This window comes from Pogoniulus pusillus, chromosome 16 (genome assembly GCF_015220805.1).
Source record: "Pogoniulus pusillus isolate bPogPus1 chromosome 16, bPogPus1.pri, whole genome shotgun sequence".
Lineage (NCBI taxonomy): Eukaryota > Metazoa > Chordata > Aves > Piciformes > Lybiidae > Pogoniulus > Pogoniulus pusillus.
The window spans coordinates 8,844,728-8,861,002 of record NC_087279.1 but is presented as its reverse complement, the minus strand read 5'-3'; the positions used below and the strand labels follow the sequence as shown (position 1 = coordinate 8,861,002).

The window sequence follows — 16,275 nt, the reverse complement described above, 5'->3', positions numbered from 1 at the left end:
AAGAGGCCATAAGGTTGCAAAATTGGTTGCTGCTCTGAGATGCATTAAGAGGAGTGTGGCCAGTAGGTTGAGGGAGGTTTTCCTCCCCCTCTACTCGCCTGGAGTTTTGTGTCCAGTTGTGGGCAGCTCAAGAAGGACAAAGAACTGCTGGAGAGAAACATAGAATGGTTTAGGTGGGAAGGGTCCTCAAGGATCATCCAGTTCCAACCCCCCACCACAGCAGGGACATCTCCCACTAGAACAGATCTCTCAAGGCCTCATCCAGCCTGGCCTTGAATGCCTCCAGGGAGGAAGCAGCCACAACCTCCCTGGGCAACCTGTGCCAGTGTCTCACCACCCTCACTGCAAAGAACTTCCTCACATCCAGTTTAAACCTCCCCTCTGCCAGTTTAAACCCATTACTCCTCATCCTGTCAGCACGAGACCTTGTCAATAGTCCCTCCCCAGCCTTCCTGTAGGCATCCTTCAGATCCTGGAAGCCTTCTCCAGGCTGCAGAGTCCCAGCTCTCATAGCCTGTCCTCGGAGCAGAGCTGCTCCAGCCCTCTGAGCATCTTCCTGGCCTTCCTCTGGGCTGGCTCAAACAGTTCCGTGTCCTTCTGTGTCCTTCTTGTGAGAGAGCCTAGTGCAGGGCCACTAGGATGCTGAGGGGTGGCTGAGAGAGCTGTGGCTGTTTATCCTGGAGGAGAGGAGGCCAAGGGGGGGTCTTGTTAATGCTTACAAATGTGGAAGGGGTGGGAGCCAGGAAGGTGAGACCAGTGGTGCCCAGTAACAGGAGGAGGTCATGGGCATAAACCTGAACACAGGAAGCTCCATCTAAACGTGAGGAGGAACTTCCTTGTTGTGAGGGTGGCAGAGCCCTGAAGCAGGCTGCCCAGAGACATGGAGTCTCCATCTCTGGAGACTGTCAAGGCCTGCCTGGACATGCCCCTGTGTCGTCTGCCCTAGGTGATCTTGCTTGGGGGGAGGGAGAGGTTGAACTCGATGATCTTCAGGGGTCCCTGCCATCCCCTGCCACTCTGTGGTTCTGTGAAGAATGAGTTACTTATGAACATCAGTATCACATAAGTTATGCTCTTACTGAAGAAAATAATTGTTTCCCAAATGCAAATGCTGTGTTCCATAATTTCCAAGGTAATCAGTACAAAATTTGAGGCTAAAGAGGAGCAGAAATGTGCTGCTTTGAAATACCCCAACAAATTAGAAGCCTCTTTTCTGTCCAAAGCATCAGCTACCCTCTCAAGGAATTATTCTAGCACAAAAACCTGAAAAGCAGGTAGTGGGCAGTGGTGACCAGTTATGCTGCCTTACAGGAAGAGTGGCGGTGACATGAACAGCATATCAGAGCACTGATAGGATTGCTTTACTGTGAGAGAGAGAGAGAAAGACCCGGGAGCTGCTCTCCGAGACTCCCTGGGCACTGCAGGCACTGCCAAGCTGTGGAATCACAGAATGTTAGGGGGTGGAAGGGACCTCCAGAGATCCAGTGCAACTCCCTGCCAAAGCAGGATCACCTAGGGCAGGTCACACAGAAACACATCCAGATGGGTCTTGAAAAGTCTCCAGAGAAGGAGACTCCACAACCTCTCTGGGCAGCCTCTTCCCAGGCACCAGCACCCTTGCAGTGGAGAAGCTTTTCCTCATGCTGAGGTGGAACTTGCCGTGTTTCAGTTTGTATCCCTTGTGTTCCCCTTGTTCTGTCACTGGGCACCACGGAAAAGAGTCTGGCCCCTTCTTCTTGACACTCAGCCTTCAGATTTTCATAAACATTAACAACATCTCCTCAGTCTTCTCCAGACTAAACAGCTCCAGGTCTTTCAGCCTTTTCTCGTGAGGCAGGTGTTCTAGTCCTTTAGTCGTGCTTGCAGCCTTCCATTAGACACTCTCCTAGTCCCCCTTGAAGTAGAGAGCCCAGAACTGGACACAGTGCTCCAGATGTGGTCTCACCAGGACAGAGCAGATGTGGAGGAGAATCTCCCTTGAACTGCTGACCCATCTGCAGCGACAGAATTCCAGGTGAGGTCTCTGGGCACCATCTTCTATCTAAGAGAACAGCGTAGGGTCTCAAGCCTTAGTCCTTTGTGCTTCTTTGAGAGGATTTTCCCAAAAGCAGAGTAAATAAAAGAAAAATATGTATCAGTGTGAGATGCCCTCTGAACAATGAAAAGACTTTCAGCCTTAGGTATGTATATGTTTACTGCTTCTCTGCATCATACTCCAAAGACTTGCCTTTCAATTACCAGGAGAAAAGACAGCTGACATCAGGCTCTTGCCTCACGATGCGAAGCATATATGCGAATCAGATGTGATCACACTCCCTGACCTGGGTTATTTCTTACTCCCAGCACATCAGCTTCTGTCAGAACATATAGAAAATGTATGCCAAAAACTCCTTTCAGCTTTCTCCATCTCCCTCTCCTCAGACTGGATTTTCCAAGTCTCATAGAATCAACCAGGTTGGAAGAGACCTCCAAGATCATCCAGTCCAACCTATCCCCCAGCCCTATCCATTGTCTCATTGCAGATCTTCTGTAGCTGTTCTTTGGCCGTTGGCTTCCAGTTTCATTCAGAGTATTTGTGTTAATTTAATAGTAATTAAATACTACAGATTTTGGAAGGAAAAAAAAGCACAGTGGAAATTTCTGTAAAGATTCTGAATCATAGTAGTATTAAAACTGAAAGCAAAGCAAGGGGGAAGCTACAGGACACATTAATGAAGTTGTTTGTTATCCCTTCTGCAGTGCTGAGAGAAAGTAGGGCTGCTGTCCTGGATTAATGATTTGTCATTCACTGAGTGTTTTGGTCATTGCACTGTTGGCTGAGCTGCTTTAATCCAATGTTCACATGCTGGAAGTTCCTTGCTTCTCCCTTAATCACTAAAAGCTAAGGCATTACACCAGCTCCACCACCGCTACCACACCCAGTTCCATCAACGTCAGAGCAACATCTGATACCATTGGGTCTGATGCAAACGCTTAGGAGATCAATTTTATTGATTTTGTGGGATGGCTACCAGCTAATCTCGGCTCATTTGTGACTACCTGCAAGAGTCTGACACTCTTTACACCAATGTTTGGATTTTGAACTTACTGTCTGGTAGAGGAACTGCCTTTTTTGTTACACTAAGTAGTAAAATATTAAAGGGAAGACCAGGTACATGCTTTCTAGAAGATCAGCACCGTGGAGACACATAGCAAATCTTGCTAATGCAGCTTTCAGTTCTCTTCTAGTTTCAAAATAAAGCTTCCTCTGTCTTAATACTGCAACATATGCAGGCACTGCAGTTAGATTTATATGCTAAGTGCAGTTTCAGTCTTGAAAGCTGAAGCTGATCATCAGTTTTGAAGGAGGAACATGCCTACCACGACATAAATTCCTGGATAACTAAGAAAAAGGAGATGTTTTTCCCTAGAAATGCGTATTTCGGGTGCTTTCCAGCAGAGGGCAATGGCATGTATCACTGGTTAATCCCATGCCCCGAGCCCTGGACTTGGCAGCGCACAGGGAAATCTCTCCTCACCGGCTCTTGGAAGTGTCCGCGCTTTTCCAGCGGACAAATCCTGCTGCCCACAGCCCTAAGGAAACTTGAGGTTCTTCCAAAATATGGTACAACAACAAACCTGTACTGGTTTTGGTTCTGTACTACTGAGAGGCAGTGAAGAGCCCCGGTGCTGTTAAAGCATGGTAAAATTTAAACACATGGAATCGTTTCCTCATTTTTACTCTGCTGTAAAACTCAGCTAGGGCACCACTGGCTTGGAAACTTCCACTCCCAGATAACAAATTGTAAGAAAAGGCTTGCAAAAAGAGGAAATAATATGAGTAAGAGAGGCAGTGGGCTACAAATTGCTGACCTATAAAAGTAAAGCCAAACCATGTCCCATATTTTACCTTTGACAGCAAAATCCTTTGGATGATTTTAAAAGCCTACTGTAAAGGAGGAACCTTAGGTAGCACTCTTAAAAAAACAAAACAAAAAACCAAAAGTGGGGGGAAAGTAGCCCTGCAATTAAAATCTTCATGGCATACACTACATTTCACTGTCTTTTTATTTTATTGCAGCTGCAGGAAGGAGGCTTTGGGGGTTGTTCCTCTGGCCCCATTCCAAGTGCGTGCGCACACAACCTCATTGCCAATTCCCCCCAGTTGACAATAGGGAGATGGGAGGGAAGTGAGGGAGCAGATAGAGGAGAGAAACAAGGCTTGGTTTGGTAGGGTTTTTTTATGCCTGTGGGCTCTGAAACAGATCTTGACTATACTACCTACAGGAAAGCTACAGCTGTAATTAAACTCAGGACATTATAGCACCTGAGTTAAAGAACAAACCACATTTTTATGTTTTACTCTGTAGTTTTGTGCAGAGATTCTGCAACCCCTACTTTGAAAGGGTAAACACCTTTAGCATCGAGCCTTGTGTTAGAAGAATAACTTACCCTTGGGCTGCAAGACAATTCTGACAGCATATGCCAGATCAGACCCAGGATTATCTTATGCACACACAAAAAAAGATTCCTGCCAATGCTGTCCCATTGTGCTGATTTATTTTCTGTGTGTTCTCAGATGCCAGTGCAGCCTTGTTCATTAGGGACCGGGCTGAAAAGAGAATACCTCAGCCATGCACGTATTTCTTGTTTTAACTGAAGATCCAGATCTGGGTTCTTTTGGGCATACAGAGTTTAAATGTCATTATATGCTTTCCTCTCTCTTTCAAAATTGAAATAGAGCTACATGCATATAGCAGTAAAATATTTTCATCTCCCATGTGTCTTAAAAAGATCAGCATAATCTAGCAAATCTCATCACTGATGCAGCAAATGTGAAGGAAAAAAAGAAGCCGCAAAACAAAACACACACACCCCCAGACTGTCCTGAGGAACTAAAATGCTTTTCTTCTCTACTTCAGTATGGACCTGGTCATCAGAAAACTCATATCAAATTCACAGCACCAAAGAGGAACTAAAATGCTTTTCTTCTCTACTTCAATATGGACCTGGTCATCAGAAAACTCATATCAAATTCACAGCACCAAAGAGGAACTGAAATGCTTTTCTTCTCTACTTCAGTATGGACCTGGTCATCAGAAAACTCATATCAAATTCACAGCACCAAAGAGGAACTAAAATGCTTTTCTTCTCTACTTCAGTATGGACCTGGTCATCAGAAAACTTATATCAAATTCACAGCACCAAAGAGGAACTAAAATGCTTTTCTTCTCTACTTCAATATGGACCTGGTCATCAGAAAACTCATATCAAATTCACAGCACCAAACAACAACCGTGTTTAGAGCCACCAAGGCTTGCTGCCATCCATGAATAGAGAATAAACCAGTAGGACCCAATTCTTCTATTCTCCCCTCAAAAGTTCATATAAAGAAATGAAGATAGAAATATTTAATTTCAGGCTCTAGCTTTCCTTCCCCTTCCTCCCACAAGCAGCAGTAAAAGTGATCACCAGAAGCTGAAAAGCATTTTGATCTTTGTTACATTGGGACTATGAAATCCAAGCAATTCTTTTACAAGGCATTGAAATTGTTTGTACTTGCAAAACTGGATTAAGAAATCACTGCTATTCTTAAAACACATTTATCACATACATACAAAAGTCAGCATATTTCTCCTTCGAGCAGAGCCCTCAGCCAACCAGAGTGAATTCCCGTGCACCGCCCACGCTCCTTCTCTCATCCTCCCCTTCCCCAGAGCAATTGCTGCATCTGGCCAGTATAACTTGAAGAAGTTTCCAGCATGCTCTACCAGGGTACACCTGCCCTATGGATGACCTGCCTATAGCTCACCTATACTCTACTGCTCTTGTTGCAATTTCCAGGGCCCTGGGTGCAGTGACTGAAACACAAACATGAGAAGTTCTGTGTAAAGAAGGTGAGATATTGGCTTGAGATGTTTAGGGCATGAATCCTCTTTTATACCAAAGGCATTGGGAATTAAAGCAGTGGCACTGGAGTCCTTCACAGAGTAGGCAAGATGAGGGAAAAAAAGAGGGTGTAGGATCGGAGTGGGTTTATCAGGCCTCTAGAATTTGTGAGTTTGGGGCTTTACCAAACTTTTCAAAGTTTCACCAAATGTTTTTTTCCCCCTGCAATCTAAATCCATTTGTTATTGAGCTGAAGCTTAATTTAAAAAATGTGTCTTTTGAGTTGAGTGGAAGTCTGACTAATTCTGCTGTAAATACTGCTGAAGATGAAAAACCTAACACATTAATGGAAGGAAAAAACCCTTAACACAACAAAAAATGCCCAACAAAGCCTCATGCTAGTGCCTGAGCTGTGAGACTGCAGCTCTCATTTCTCTTAACTGACTCAAAACCAGCACCCACACCGTTAAAATCTAAAATCTTAATGACTGAGAATCCAGAAGCTACACTTTCTCTTAGTCTCTTTTCCTATTTCTTCCTTTACTGTGTGTCTGTCTCTTCTCTTACGCTTTTCCAGTGAAGAATTATCACTTAGGTTTCATTTCTTTAGCCCTTTACTGATACACTCAGCATTTTTTAGCACCTCTGCCATGTTGCTTTTAGGAGCTATGGTTGCTCTCCAGGCCCAACCTCATGAGTAGGTATACCACACTTTGTCCTCTCTCCGGGTAAGATGAAGAAAGAGTAGCATGGATATCCTTCTTCTTACCTCTGCCCCTTGATCTGGGCTTGGAACTAGGTGATCTTTAAGGTCCCTTCCAACCTAGACCATTCTATGATCATCTATGATCCTTCTCCTCTTGATCCTTCTCCCATACAAGAATAAAACTCTTGGAAGCCAGGCTGAGGTGCTGAACTGTGTCCAAGAAAGAGCAACTAAGGTGGTGAGGGGCCTTGCACACAAGTCTTATGAGGAGTGGCTGAGGGAACTGGGTTTATTTAGTCTTCAGAGGAGGGTGAGGGGAGACCTCATTGCTCTCTACAACTACCTCAAAGGAGGCTGGAGCAAGGTAGAGGTCAGCCTCTTCTCACATGAGCAAGTGACAGGACAGGAGGAAACAGCCTCAAGTTGTGTCAGGGGAGGTTCATGGTGAATATTAGGAAAAATCTCTTAACAGAAAGGGTTCTCAGTCGTTGGAACAGGCTGGTCAGGGAGATGGTGGAGTCACCATCCCTAGAGGCCTTTAAAAGGTTCATGGACATGGTGCTGAGGGCCATAGTTTAGTGGTAGTGGCTTAGTGGTACTGGGGAGATTGTGAGCTCTAGGCAAGCAGCTGGCCTTGGTGATCTCAATTATGTCTTTCAACCTCACCAATTCTGTAATTCTAGCCCTGTGCATTTAGGTTCATTCTCTGGCTATACCTCCATCAATATCTCAGGGGTACTCTTAGTATCCCAGTTTGTTCTTTGTATTAGAATTGGTCTGAATTACAGTAAATCAGTAGTTGTGACAGAGGTGCCCTGTTTTTAATAGGCATTGGCAGCATCCTCTATTTTAAACTGCATTCCTTGCTACCCAGGGTCTATAGCAGGTTGACAATTAGAAGATATGGATGGTTTCCTTTCTGCTTTAGTGTTTGAATTCCATCCTGTCTTCTTCTCTCCTCTCTATGCAATCCTCTCTAACATGAAAGGTCATTCTAGACTCTTCTTGCCTGTGAAACATGCCTTTTCTCAGAAGAAACTTCACTTGAACTACTGGAGCCAAAGCATATTGTTATGCCCTTCTTGTGGGCTAAGAATGCTGCTTAGCCTTACCTATATTCTACCCCTGCCAAAGAAGGAAGTCTATTTTATTTTCCTCTTGGCAACCCCTTTGGAGGTACACTATTGTGTTCTCGGAGTACTCGTTCTCAAAGGCTATTGTGAAAACTGTAGTAAACAGAACTCTCAGCATCAGGATACAAGAAACAGGATCCAAGGCTGAAAATATTTGCCAAGAGTGGATGTGACCGCTGCCCCATTCAGTCCTGGATGGTACAACAGTTCATCTTAGCTGCTAGATATAGCACATTCTGTAATGAGGAGGACAAAGGTGGCAATTACTGAGAAACCATCTTGCTGGAGAAAACAGCATCAGGATGTAAAAACAACAAAAAAATTTCCTTTCCATCAGGCAACTAAAGAGCAGCTCTCAATTAGAGAGGGTAGGCTACAGCCTCCATTTGTATCGGCGTATTTCCACGTACTGTTGTGGAGCTCCATGATTACAACAACCGAGTTGATGACAACTGAGAATTTGGCCCAGGGACTCAAACTGCAAGAGAGTATTTCAATTAGCTGCTCTGTTGTTTGGCAGAATATGTGATGTCAGGCGTGCCAAACGGTTCACAGCTACAGCAAACTAGAGAAGAACCAGAAAGTGGTCAAACCAAACATTTGGGAAATTGAGAGTAAATGAAGAGAATTCAACTATAAACCAGAAGTAGTATTGAATAGGGAATGAAAGAGTGTGAACAGCTCTGCAGGCATTGATATTCTTTCATTTAGACTATGGAAGGAATGAAGGAAATATAGAGGAAGGGGGAAAACATCAGATGATAAATCTGACGTTGAGAGAAGGACCACGTGGATTTTACTATTCGCTATGTTATCTGCTGTAGTGGAAAGAAGGCACCAAAGCAACTCCACACAAAGGCAAATAATTTCTGGATCCTACCAGTCTTTAGAATACAGGCACATACAGATATTGTTGAAACTAAAGGCAGGAAAGATAACCTGATTTCATCTCCCACATCATACAATGACACAGGATTGCTTTATCAGGTGTTTAAGTAATTCTTGCTAACCAACTGAATCTTTTAGAGTTAAATTAAGATCTGAGTTGTAGACTTCGGGTAGTAATACATCATGTTCCAGGTGATGTCCCAGTTGCATTCTCAATCAGAGTCTGTGTAGTTGAATTATAAGTACTGCATCTTTTACTTCTTTCTTTAGCTTCCATTGCATCTTCCCTGTACAGATAGTTCCTGAGTCAATTGACCTTTCCCTTCCACAGATTGGTCCCGGTCTCTGATGTCTAAAAGTCCTAACAATGCTGTGAAGCAAAGTGCAGCTCTTGAACTTCTTCTAGTACAGATTCCCACATACTACTTACTACATTTAAGTTGTATCAGTAGTCCTCCAATGCTCCTTGCAACTTAGAAGCCCCTTTAAATTGTTAAGTAATTCAGAAAGCACTACCTGGTGGTTTGTTTTGTTTTTCTTATATTCCATCATTTATCTCCTTGGTAAATGGATTCTTTGGTGACATTGAAATTAAACAAAGATGTTCCTTGCCACATCTGCAAGACCATTTTGCAGCCAAAATAGAAGCCTACATCAATCGAAACCTTTCTGTTCATGCAAAGTTTCATGCAGAAAGATAGCAGGACCTTCTCTCAGTCTTAACACTTGATTCTGAACCACCAACATAGCTGCAGGCAGAAACACCTGGCACAGTTATCCAGGGAGGAAAGATAAAAGATGATCCCAGTGCCCAGGCAAAAGGAGAGTCAGGGGAAAATTCTCTATTAAGAGGGCAACTGGAGAGTCATTTTCAGACACAAGACTTGAACAAAGGGACTATGTGTAGAACATCTTACAGAACTTACTACCACCACAGAAGCTACTTTCCCACCTCATGTGCTTGCCACTTTCTAGCTACTCCCTCACAATGATGAAGCATGTGCTTAGAAGTCCAGGCAAAGGCTGTCAATCACTGTGTCCATTTCTGAAGCTGTTTGGTTCTGTGCCAGAGTTATGTTTTGGTTGTTAGTAAGAATGGAGATTTCTGCTTACTAGCTTTTATCTGTGCAACTATTGTTGGACAGGAGTCTGAGACAGCGTTCCAGAGTTGGTGAAGAAAAGCTGCAGACAAAAACCCAGGTCTTCAGTTCACAATTGCCTTTTTCCATAATGGGCCACAGACCACTATCCAAAACATGGAGCTGGGGCAAAACAACCTCTTGGAAACTACCCATAGTTGTGAGGAAAGGAGCAAGAGACTGTACTCTGCTCCTCCTACTGTCACAGAGAAGCTGAAGTGTTGATTCCTGCAGTCATAGATACACACAAATTGCAATACTGCTTTTAAACTGGCAGAGAGCACACAAGATCCTTCCCACACAGAAAAGGGCCTCAGTTTTTGTACCGTTCAACATGCAGCTCAATCCTTCAGCTCTCTCTTTTAAGGAAGTCCTTAACCAGGTGAAATCACCTTACTGGTTTAAGCAGCTAAAAAAAAATAAAATTAAACAGAATTAATTTCTGGAAACATTTTTGTTCACTCTATCTTCCAGGAGTAACTAAAGCCACTTTGGGAAAGGGATTTCCCATATTCTACTTTGAGCAGAGAACATTCTGGAAGCTATCACTATGGCAATGCTTTAAAAATTACTCACAGCCTAATTAACATCTGCTTTAAGAGTCCAAGTTATTACAGGGTCATTTATCTGCTCCAAGAATCTTGTACACAATTGAGCAGATTTTTAATGTTTAACGTTTCTGCCCATAAACTGCCAGTGAAAGACATTCACCTCAGGGAACACCATAGGTGATTCAGGCCTTGGTTTCTCTTCAACACATCTCACTAATGCCAGCTCTTCTAATCACAGGGATAGGCAACATCACACATGAAAGAAGTGCAGTCCTTTTTAGAGAGCTCAAAGCAGGCTTAAAAATGTCAGCACCACAGATAAACCACCACCACCAACAACAAAAATATTGCAGACAAAAAAAAGAAGTTAAAACCTAACTGGAGCACCCATAGCTGGAAAAACTACTCTCCAAAAGCTCTTATGTGGATGCTCTTAGACACAGGCTATTGGAAAATAAACCTAGAATCATAGGTGTTTTGTAGAGGTCCTCTTTAAAATAGAGTTTTTCCCCACATGCACTCTGTCTTTTCTGAAGCATCATAGAATCACAGAATCGTTTTGGTTGCCAAAAACACCCTCTAAGATCATCCAGTCCAACCATTCTCTAACTCTACCGACTCTGGTGCTAACTTGTGTCACTCAGCACAATATCTCCACCTCTTTGCAACACTTTGAGGAGTGGGGATTCAGCCATCTCCCTGGGCAGCCTTTCCCAGGTTTGGAGAACCCTTTCAATGAAGAAATTTCTTCTAATATTCAACCTAAATCCCACTGGTGCAACTTGAGTGCTTTTCCTCTCATCCTCTCGCTTGTTACTAGGGAGAAGAGACCAACATCCACGTGGCTTCAACCTCCTTTGTTGCAGAGAGCAAGAAGGGCTCATTGCTGACTGGAAGATAATTAATCAAGCTGTAGCTATCCTGTCCTAATGTCAGGGGAGTCATTCCTCTGAACTTCATGTCCAGCTGCTAGACCGGCCAGCTTCTCACAAGGACAAATGGGATGTTGGGGAACAAATGGCACAGGATGCACCATTCAGGCAGGTAAGAAAGTTGCAAGACTTAAGAGTATTCATTTCCCTCAGCTCAGACATGTACACAGGTGTCCTCCTTTATAGCACTCAGAAAGTAAAGACTTTTCTGAGGGATGTTTAGAAACTTTGGAAGAGCTCTGTGTTTACATAGAAGAATGCAGACTTAAGGAGTCTGTCCTCCTTTAATTTTACTATTGCTTAATGTTCTTTTTATTGTGTGAATCAATCTAGGGACTCTGGGGAGCCTTTGTAATCATGATTCTTATTTGACCTTTGGTTTGATGTTTGGGGTTGTTGTTGTTGTGCCCTACATAATAGGCATACATCTCTAGATTAAGAAACTATTTCTTTTAACTAGTTTGCAATCCCCTTCAGTGGCATTTAGCTGTGGTTGAGAACAGAAAAGGTGTCTAATTGAAACAGCAGAGGGAACCAGCAGGAGAAAGAGCCAACTGGTTCTCATTAATGCCCTTTTCTCCAAAAGATGTGTTTTGAAGCATACACCTGGAATCATTGCTGCAAACTACCCAGGAGAGATCAAAAAGCCCTCCTAGCTCCTTGCTTCCCTGAGCACAAAAAGAAAATCAAGACAGTGTTACAGTTAATGTAATAATGAGGTCAGGAGAACACAGAAAGTCTGCTCCTTGTTATGAGAAACCTCAGAGAGACGCCTTTCCCTTTTGGCTGTGCCCCCACCCTCCATACACACCATTTATCAGCTACATTACAAAGTCCCCTTCCTTTCCCTCCTGTCCCTTTTCTCACTCTCCCAGGAGGAGAGGAAGCTTCTCCTGAGGAAGCTGCTCCAGTCAGCCCCCCGGGAACCCCATCTGCGTGCTGGCTCATCGCACCATGCTCCTTCCTTGTTTTGGCCCTGGGGTGAAGTTTGTTGTCACTGCTCAGCAAAAGGGATGCTAATTCAGGCAGAGGATGCACTGGACCAAATTCTGATCTCAGACACCCACACAATTCCTGTTGCCAGTCACATGAGTGCATGGTTCTGACAGCAAGGTGTACACACTTGTGCTCCATCTTGGTGCAGGGTGCTGTGGCTGCCTCTTTAATAGAGACAGAAGAATAAAAACATGGATTATAAAAGCCTGGGGGCCTAGGCAGACTGATAATGTTTCTCCAGCTGAAACCCGACAGTTAAGCAAAGCAAAGAAACTAAAACAACTTAAGTCCTTTCTCAGCTACAAGAGATTTTAAAAGGCTGGCTTTTAAAGAGCAAGGCCCTGCTTTCCAGGGAAACTCTTTTCTTCTACTATGGGGTGAGGGAGACGTTTCTATTGGAAAGGAGTTAAGGGGACATACTATGGTTTATTAAATGGTCATGCAGAAGAGCTCTGGCACCAGCTCAGTCATTATTATTTAAGCTTAAGGGTAATAATTGGCATATGGAAAAGCAGTAGAGTGTGAAAAAGTAAAATGCAGCAGGAAGTCCACTCTGCCCAAAATGCTGGAGAACAAGTATCTATGACATTGCTTCTAGACATGTGAGAGGATACACAAATATGGTCTTATAAATAACTTCAGCAGATTTCCTGGAAGCACGAGGATAAAATCTTCACATAATCATTCTTAAAAGGCAGAAAGATAGCACAATGAGAAAGAGGTGAGTGCCACATTTGGCTTTGCTGTCATACTCTCAGATCGCACAGGCGCTTAGCTTAGTTTCTTTTCCACATTCCTGGTTTCCCCTGGCTGCTAGGAATCATTATTTAGTTTCCCAGTTGAAGTGGTTTCAGAGCGTTAGAGAAGCAAATTAATGTAACTGGGAACTAAGATACACTGCTGTCTGCTTCAAAACGTCCTACCAGTAGGAGAAATGCACAGATATTCCCAAGGAGTGTTTCTCAAATAGAGAAAAGTTTTGAGAGCGTTTAAAAACCTGAGCTGGGCAACGAGTCAGGCAACACAAGATTGTAGAAGGGTTTGGGTTGGAAGGGACTTTTACAGGTCATATAGTTTCAAACCCCCTGCCATGGGCAGGGAGACCGTGCTCAAGGTTCCATCCAACCTGGCTTTCAATAGTTCCAGGCTTGGAGCCTCCACAACTTCTCTGGGCAACCTGCTCCTGTGCCTCACCACTCTCATGGGGAAAAATCAGATCACATAATTTTAAATATGGGAACATTCTAGAACAGTAACCAAAAAAAAAAGCTGAAATAAAAATCTCTACAAATGGAACTGAGGCTTCAAACAACAACAACAACAAAATCACCTACATTCAAAAGGTACACTCATGAATAATGAACCGCAGACAAAAAGAGACTGGAGCTGCATGAATGGTAAACAGGAAACTGAAAAGACTGGGAGGAGGTTGCTGCCATATGTGAGAGCAGTTACCCTAAAGCACTTTGTCCTGAGCTAAGATTAGCTGTTTTAATAACTTAATCCCAAGGAATAGGCTAAATTCTTAAACCCCGTAACACTTCTCCCTTATTTTTAGTTCTTCTGGACAGAATTCAGTCTCCTACCTTTTTTTTTCTTTCCCAGCAATCACAAGGAAAGTTAAAATCTTACAATGCTCCTTTTGGAGTTAAATTCCATTTAGTATTGGAATATTAAATTTCAAATGTTGTTTTTCACATCTTGGGCACTTGGTGTGACACTTTCACTCTGTTATATGATCATTTGGATGAGAAGATCATAGAATCATAGAATGGCCTAGGTTGGAGTGACACTAGAGATCATCTACCTCCCCACCATGGGCAGGAACACCTCTCAACTGGACTTTGTTGCTCAAGGCCTCATCCAACCTGGCCCTGAACACCCCAAGGAGGGACCATCCACAACCTCCCTGGGCGACCTATTCCAGCGTCTCACCAACCTGGCACTGTAGTCTCCCTCAGTTTAAAACCATTTCCCCTTGTCCCATCACGAGACACCCCTAGGAGAAGTCCCCCTCCAGCCTTCCTTCAGGTTCCGTTCAGGTATAGGAAGGGAGCTCTAAGGTCCCCCTAGGGTCTTCTCCCCTCCAGGCTGAACAACCTCAGCTTATCCTCATAGTAGAGATGCTCCAGCCCTTAGAACATCTTTGTGGCCCTCCTCTGTAGTCACAGCAACAGTTCTATTGCTCTTCTTAAGTTTGTTGTTGTTCTGTCCTGCTTGAAAAATGTGTCCTTGAAGAACAAAGCTGTCCAAGTCACAGCCTACAAACAGGCCATTTTTTTTTTCCCCCAACTGCTTTTTCATTGCAGCTTCTATGTTCTCTCAGCAGTAATCCATTTATTTCTAGGAATGAAATTACCAGAGCTATCTCCCAGTGAGCTGAAACTTTTGTGGTCTGTCTGCAAAAAGCAGCTGTGCAATTTTTTTTCCACTCCCATTTCCAGCAATGTTTTGCTCACTCTGTGTTCATTTGAAGGAGGTGTAAATGGTTATTGAGAAAAGAAATGATGGCAAACCAACTGTGACTGGAAATGTAACTCCAGTTGTGACCCAGTTTGTGCTGCTACACTCTGAGAAGTGGAGTTATGATAAGAAAGCCCTTTCTGATAAACTCTATTATCTGTATGCCATTATATGTCATCCTTTAAAAAAATAGGTTTGCAGTGATTTTTTTTTCAGTTGAATTATCTATAATTCTTATTTAGAGGGAAAAAAAACCCCAACAACCAGCTTAGCAAAGGGTCTAACTGCACCCAACACAAATTATTGTTCATCTGTGGACATTTCAAAGCTAAGCATATCTGAGCTGGAATGAGTGAAATACAAAATTAGGTTCAGTTCTAATTCCCCAATTTAATTGGATCTTCTGTCTTACTCCTCTAGCCCTATTTTTTTATACTCAGGTAACCTAGCACTACTTCAGCTGCTGGACCAAAGAGCTGTAACATGGTACAATGAAAGGTCCACAGAGACAAATAAACACATAAAGGGATGATCTGGCCCAAATGAAAGCAGACGAGTTCAGATTGAATTCACTTTAGTCTGCTGAAACAACAGCAGGTTGCTAGGTTCTAGTCTCCTGTGCACTAAACTGCTGCATTTTGTTATTTATTAGCATATATAAAACTCCAATACCAGAAATCGACACAATGTGCTCTCTCTGGGGGCACCTTTGCTTTTGTTAGCACAGTAATACATAGGTTGAGAAAGCACTAACAATTATGGTCAGGGGAAGGTCTTACACAGAAAAATGAGTTGGAAGGTGTCAGATACATCCCCTTGAAGGGCTGCTGCTGTATTAAGCCATGGTGATGCAAAATGAAGCAAGTATAGCAGAGTACTGAGGAAGGGTCTGGAGAACAGGACTGCTGAGGAGCAGCTGAGGGAACTGGGGCTCTTCACCCTGGAGAAAGGGAGGCTGAGGGGAGATCTCATTGCTCTCTACAACTCCCTGAAAGGGGGTTGGAGACAGGTGGGGGCTAGTCTCTTCTCCCTAGTTACATAGAATCATGGAATGGTTTAGGTTGGAAGGGTCCTCAATGATCATCCAGTTCCAGCCTCCCACCATATGCAGGAAAACCTCCCACTAGAACAGGTCACTCAAGGCCTCATCCACCTTTGAACACCTCCAGAGAGGGAGCATCCACAACTCCCTGGGCAACCTGTGCCAGTGTTGTGAAACACACCCTCACTCTAAAGAACTTCTTCCTAACATCTAGTTTGAATCTCCCCTCTGCCAGTTTAAACCCAGTACCCTTCATCCTGTCATTACAAGACCTTGTAAATAGTCCCTCCCCAGCCCTCCTGTAGCCCCTTTCAGATACTGGAGGTCTCCTCGAAGCCTTCTCTTCTCCAGGCTGCAGAGCTCCAGCTCTTGTAGCCTGTCCTTATAGGAGAGGATGAAAAGAAGTAGCCTCAAGTTAGACAAGCTGGGGGTTAGGTTGGGTATTAGAAGAAACTTCTTCCCTGTAAGAGTTGTCAAACACTGAGACAGGCTGTCCAAGCTGAATTCCCATCCCTGGAGGTGTTTCAGAGGCAGAGATGTGGTACTGAGGGACATGG

The 16,275-nt window shown here is 43.7% G+C and overlaps 1 protein-coding gene across 1 annotated transcript in view; it reads left to right on the top strand.

The window, feature by feature from the left end:
- The window catches only part of PPARG (peroxisome proliferator activated receptor gamma), a 99,431-nt gene that overhangs the window by 9,443 nt on the left and 73,713 nt on the right, over nt 1-16,275 (top strand). Inside the window, exon 3 of the mRNA XM_064156339.1 lies at nt 11,106-11,329. The gene's annotated coding sequence lies outside the window, so the exon portion shown is untranslated. The remainder of the gene's footprint in view (nt 1-11,105; nt 11,330-16,275) is intronic.